The sequence below is a fragment of the Panthera uncia genome (assembly GCF_023721935.1).
Source record: "Panthera uncia isolate 11264 chromosome A3 unlocalized genomic scaffold, Puncia_PCG_1.0 HiC_scaffold_12, whole genome shotgun sequence".
NCBI lineage: Eukaryota > Metazoa > Chordata > Mammalia > Carnivora > Felidae > Panthera > Panthera uncia.
In genome coordinates this window covers 20,898,906-20,904,905 of record NW_026057579.1, presented here as the reverse complement: position 1 = coordinate 20,904,905, position 6,000 = coordinate 20,898,906, and the positions used below count along the sequence as shown (strand labels likewise).

The 6,000-nt window shown below is 43.9% G+C and overlaps 1 protein-coding gene across 3 annotated transcripts in view; it reads left to right on the top strand.

The window, feature by feature from the left end:
- The first annotated feature begins 6 nt into the window (after nt 1–6).
- NCOA1 (nuclear receptor coactivator 1) overlaps nt 7–6,000 on the top strand; it is a 241,278-nt gene continuing 235,284 nt past the window's right edge. For 2 of the 3 annotated variants that reach the window (XM_049651968.1, XM_049651961.1), the window contains exon 1: nt 7–86. The gene's annotated coding sequence lies outside the window, so the exon portion shown is untranslated. The other variant, XM_049651964.1, reaches the window with a different exon arrangement.

Genomic DNA, 6,000 nt, shown 5'->3' with positions numbered 1-6,000 from the left:
GCGGAGGCCGCGGCGGCGCCGCCTCGGTCCCGGCGAGCGCGGCGCCCGTCAGCGCGGCCCAGAGGCGGCGGCGGCGGCGGCGGCAGGTGAGTGGCGGGCGGCGGGCGCCGAGCCTCCCGGTGGGTGCAGCTGTCACGAGCCGCGCGGCCGCCGAGGCCCTAGGGGGCGGGGAGCAGCTGGCGCCCCTCCGCCCCCCGCTCTCCTTTCTCTCGGTTCCGTCCCCCTCCCACTTTCCCCGAGTTCTCCCTCGGCCTCGCGCGGCTGGAGGGGGCGGAGGTCGCAGCTGTCACGGGCGCCAGCTGGGGGCTGCGCCCGCGGAGGAAATTGCTGCAGCAGCGACTTCGCGGCCCCTTTTCCCAGTTGCCCTAGTTAGCGCCGACTGGGCGAGCATCCGCGGAGGGTGCGCGAGGCTCGCGGCCGCCGGCCCGGCGTGGGGAGCGGCGCCCCCAGCCCTCCGGCGCTCCCCGCCGCCGAGAGGGGGAGCCGGAAGTCGGCGCGGGCGCCCCTCGGCCCCGGCGCGCGCGGTGACCTTGGCAAGCCGGGCAACCTCTCCGAGTCTCGCTTGCCGGGACTGCGAAATGGGGATGACCATGGCGTGCCTTTCCGTAAGCGCAGCCTTCGACGGCGCTTCTGTTTACCCCGGCGCGCTCGCTTTTTCCGCCTCTTGGCGAGGGATTTCGGAGGTAGAAAGGGGATGGATAAGTGAATTTTCCTGTAGGGCTAGAGGTTGGTCCCCTTGCTAGGAGTTTGCTGAAAGGACCTAAGAGGGGGAGCCGACGTGTTGACTGGACGATCGGGAGGTGGGACTAGTTAATGGTCAGCAGCAGAACTCGAGCCGCCCTCTGGTCTCTCGGAAGAGAACCGGAGAAACCGGACACCAGGGTCCCTAGTCCTTACTACCCAGCTGTGGGTTTTGTTTTGTTTGTTTTGCTTCTTTCTAAAGCAGTCACCCCCATGGTCTAGACACAGCCTCGGCTGACGATGTTAGAGAGAGACGGAGGCTTTGACAATAATGCCTGTGTATGTGACAAGGACAGTCCACGGTGCTGTGGCTGCAGAGTTTGGTGGGGAGGAAAACTTTAAGCTGGAAGGTCTTTTAGCCTTTCATGGTTGGCTCTCCTCATTCACTGTAGAGGCGTTGAAGAGGCAGGTGTCCTTGTGGAGAAGGTGACATTTTTTTTCTTTTGAGAGGGCGAATTTTTAATGTCGAGTATGGTGATGGTGAATGAAGGGTTCTTGAGTGAATTGCAGTCCCAGCACCCTCTGTTGATGCCAAGAGTAATCTCTGTGGCGATGATTTGTGAGGGCTGAGGCTTACACTTGGGTGATTAAGAAATCTTCAAGTGTCTGTGTCAAACATTGCTGCGGTGAAGCTTACTGTTCTGTTGAAGGGATGGATATCAAGGGTTAAATTGGTTTGAGGTTTGTCTCTTCTTCTGGAATTGGTTGGAGGTTAGGCTCAAAAAAAAAAAAAAAAAAAAAAAGTTGGCCAAAGGGGCCTCTCTCTCAGCTTGTTTCACAGAAGCTATGATGTAGTAGGAAGGGGGTCAGATTTCTTCATGTTGAGAATAATGTGAAAAGAAAGTATTTGCTTAGGTCTCTTGGCTCTTGAACTAGAAATAGTTTTGGGTGAAAGGTAGCAGTGGGGTTTGATTCATCTTAATAAATGGGCATTCCTTGAACTACTTGTCATAAACTAGATGCAGTTGGGAAGTGTTTCCATTTTACCGCCTGTCCTTTGTGGAAAGGTCTAATTTGGTTCTGTGAACTAGGTTCTAAAATGTTTTCCCTCCATTTGTTATTTGCACTTCATGCTTTGGGAACAGTGGATCAAAAAGGGGGCCTGAATAGGGAAGTACATGGTTTGGAGAGAAAATGGAGGGGTGTTGCTTATAAGAACAGGTGTTTGGTTTGATTTTTGTAGACATGTTTCCACTGCTTATTTGTTGCATTTATTTAAGTCACAGGGAAGTTTGAATTTTGAGGGGCAAAACTGGAATTTGACATAGTTTTTAGTTAATCTCTTCCTCATTTCTTTCTGAGAAAATCTGTAGGATTGTGTCTATTAAATTGCTTTTTGTGTGGTTTAAGCCAAGGGAGTGTTTTAGATTCTGCATTTTTGGGTAAGTGGTTTTATTGAAAAAAAGGGCTTGATGGAACTAATGGTGATTGTCCCACTTACACTGGGATTATATAGACAATGCATTTTCCTCCCTCTTTCTGCCAACATTTGTTTTTCTTTCTCCCTCAATTCTAGGGTTTCATTTCTAGAAATCTGGGCTGGAAACAGAAGCAGCAGTTTGTATAATCCCAAGAATTTGCTTATGCCAGGAAGCCGTAAGGGTAGCATGAAGTGGGTGTGATATAAAGATACTGCTACTACTTAAGACATTTAACTGTTGAGGGAGTCTAGGGTCAAATTTAATTTTTGTTGAATTTCCTGTTTTGTGTGTATGTGTTAATCTTTTGGTGGGCAGAGGATTGGGTTGCTATGGTGCTAACTGGTATATAATATGAAAGCATTGGCAACACTTCATGCTTTTACTCTATAGGGAAGGGTGGTAAACAAGCCTCAAAATTTAAAGATGTTCTCAGGACGGAATGTTCGTAGCATGTACTCTTGATCCTGCAAATCCAATGATTGGTCTTCACCAGGACTAAATGTTGAGTAAGTGATGAGGGTTAGAGATGCTGAAAGGTGGAGTGTGGGGGAGAGGATATTGGACATTCCTTAAAAATCTTTTCTCTGTTTTATTGTGTATTACAATGTGATTTCTAATTGTTTTTCAAAGACATTTCAGCTCTCCTCTGTTGTCATCAATTTTATGTACCTTTTCTTAGATACTACTTCTGTTGCTTACTTTAGTTTGTCTTTTCTGCGTTATCCTCCAAGGGCTCCACATTGTTTGATGTTATGTGGCGTGTCTTTTGGACTTAGTTGACCTTAAACCCTATGGCCTAACATAGCTTTCCTTTTAGGGCAAGTACTGCCGGTCAGTATAAGCGCACACTATCTCTAAGTCTTGGGGCATGGGAGGAGATCCCCAGGATGCACATTATTATCTTGGTGGTGGTTTTTTCCTTCTACATATGATAATGGCAAGAATTCTCAGAGGGCCATCAATTGCTTTCCTGGCAGAGGGCCAAAACCATGTGGTGGTCTCCTTTTTACATTTCCTGCAAGTATCAGGCACAGACGGGAGTGTGGGACTGGGTGAAAATTCACGCGATCCAGGACTTGAATAGAGTCTGGGCTGCAGAGCCATACAAATTTCTCCCCACCATGTATAACTTTCCTACCCATTGGGGCAGACTAGACCTTCGCAAAGGACTTCTTTGTTGCTTCTTTCCCCGGTTTACCACTAGTTTAGCCTTGGCCATTGGTCATTGAGAATGGGCCCTGTGGCCTCTGACCTCTTTTCTTACCTAAAGTCTAGTCATTTCAAGCCTTTCTTCTCCATTCTTTTATATTTTAGACTTTGTGCCTTTCTGTCAACATGTGGGGACCGAGGTCATAAAATGGCCTAGAGGCAACTGAGTACTGTGCTTGCATGCTTAGTTTAAGGAGGTGCAGGGATTTTTCTGTCGTTCTGGACAATGCTTAATGGGCATACAGTATTTGGATTATAGATACTTGGAATATAGAGAAATAGTTATTTTATATTTCTGCAGGATATGTGGTTGAAGAAGAGAAATTATTACAAAACACTGACACCAACATATAAATCCAATTCAGAGGTGCAAGTAGAGTGGGTTGTTGTCTCCATGCTTCCTCCCCCATACCCCCATCTGCAACAGTATTTTTGAGGCTTCTTGAAGTGACAGGCTTTTAGGAAAGCTTAGTATAGTTATCATATTTTGAAGGTAAATAGCTTATGCCAAAACAGAAGCTATAGTCACTTGAGTTTTGTAAGATTTGAAATTAATCGCCCTCCAGTCACCCTCATCTTAGATATATTTTGATCTGCTCTCTCCCATGGATGGTTTAGTGTGGAGAGCTGGGAAGTTTAGCTTTATGAAGACATCCAGGACTTGACCATTGGTGACAGATTAGGTGCAAGCACAGAGGTAAAATACACCTATTAACAGGACCAGAATTCTGGTAACACTGGGGTAGTCACCATTTCCAAAGCAATACTTGAATTTTGTCCTTTTAGCTTATACTTTTGAGGCAAGTTTTAGGCTTCTTTTGGAAATACAAGTTTGACTTCAGACGGGATGATGTCCTGGCTCTTCCAGATACTTAGTAGATGTAGCCTTGGGCTTGTTATGTAACCACACTAAATCTCAGGTTTTCATGTGTAAAACTGGAATAAGGTACTTACCCTCATATTGTTGTGATCTTTCAATTAACTTATTAAATAACAAAATATGTCTGGAATAATGATTGCCACAAAGACTTTAATAATGCTTTCTTACGCTAATATAGCCTAAACACATCACTATCTAGTCCATCACCAAATTCTGATTCTTTCCTCTGCAATTTCTTGGATTTCCCCCTTTATTTCTGGTTCTTCAATCTGGTCCTCCTGTCATTTTGCACATGGAGTGATGAGAGTCACATCGACTCTGTGGGCCTGAGTTTCTTTATCATTAAAACAGCATATTGGCCCAATTTCACATTTTTTCCTTGTGTTAGATTCTGTGATTTGTAGGTTTATAGCTGTTTGCCTGCGTGCATTTGCCTAATTCATCCTACACAGAAATGCTTAAAAAATTCCTTTCCAGAATGCTTTTTGATGTTATTGTTTGTAGCAGAGACTTTTCTGTGGACAAATTTATCAAATGCAAATAATTTAAACTGTTCTTGAATTTCTCATTCCAGAAAATTTGCTGCAGATGGCATGAACAGAAATCTTTGTAAACTGTAAAGTGCTACACAAGTGAAGAAAGTGTTATAATTACCTGTAGATATCATTTTCTTTATTTAAATTGTGTTTCCTTTCCTTTTTATCTCTTGACCTTCAAGAACAGGGTCAGAGTCGGTATGTTCTCTAGAAAGCTTGTTTTTATAACTCCCTTAACATCAATTGCTCAGTTTTTTCTATGTAATAAATTTCGTATTCTTTTCCTCCTTTTTGAAAGAAAGAAATAATTTTTTAAATTGTACATTGAATTGTTTTTCTTAAGTAGGTTGGAAAGTCCTTGAGATGGCATAAACCACACCATTTAGAGTAAAGGGGCCTTAATAGTAACTTCTCCACAACCTCCTTAATATTGCAGATGAGAAGACTAAGACAGGCAAATAGAGTAGTTTTCCTGGCTCATGTACTTAGTGGTTTTACTTAGGTCAGGTATTTGGCTTCCAGGCTTCTTTGTGAGAGATTTTGTTTTATTTTGTTTGTTTTTTAGTATTTGAAGGTTATTACAAAGAGATTTTAAATTTAAGAATTTTAGTAAGCTTTTAGGTAATGTGTAAGCTAGGAGGAAAGGAGTATTTTTATTTTTTGGCCAAATATTGACTGCCAAATATTGCCATAAAGTATCAGAATTACTTAAGACTGCTTTCTCAAAAACTGCAAAAGAACCTGGAGAGAAAGGTCTGCTTTTCTTGTATGGCCCTCCATTTAGAGCCAGCAAATATTTATTGAGTGCCACCTCCTAGACACACTGTACTCAGGTTGATTCTACAGGTTACATTTTATAAACGAGGAAACAAGGCTCAGGGTGGTTAAGTGGTTGATGTAAGATTCACAACTCGTAGGTATTAGGGATGACATTTGAGTTCAGGGTCTTCTGACTTGAAATCACAGGCATACCTTGCAAGTGGCTTGTCTCTAACATGTTAGCCACAGTCGGGCACATCGTAGCCTTCTTTTCCTTTCTGGGTTTTCTCTGTTCCTTACATGTGCAGTGGAGACTCCTGCGATCTCATTGCTTTCTGATGACCCAGGAGCCCATATATACTGGTTACTTAATGATAGTGTCACTTTAAGATTTTCATGCTGTTTCTGATCTCACCTTTGTACTTTAGTAATGTTGATTCTTTGGTGCTTCTGT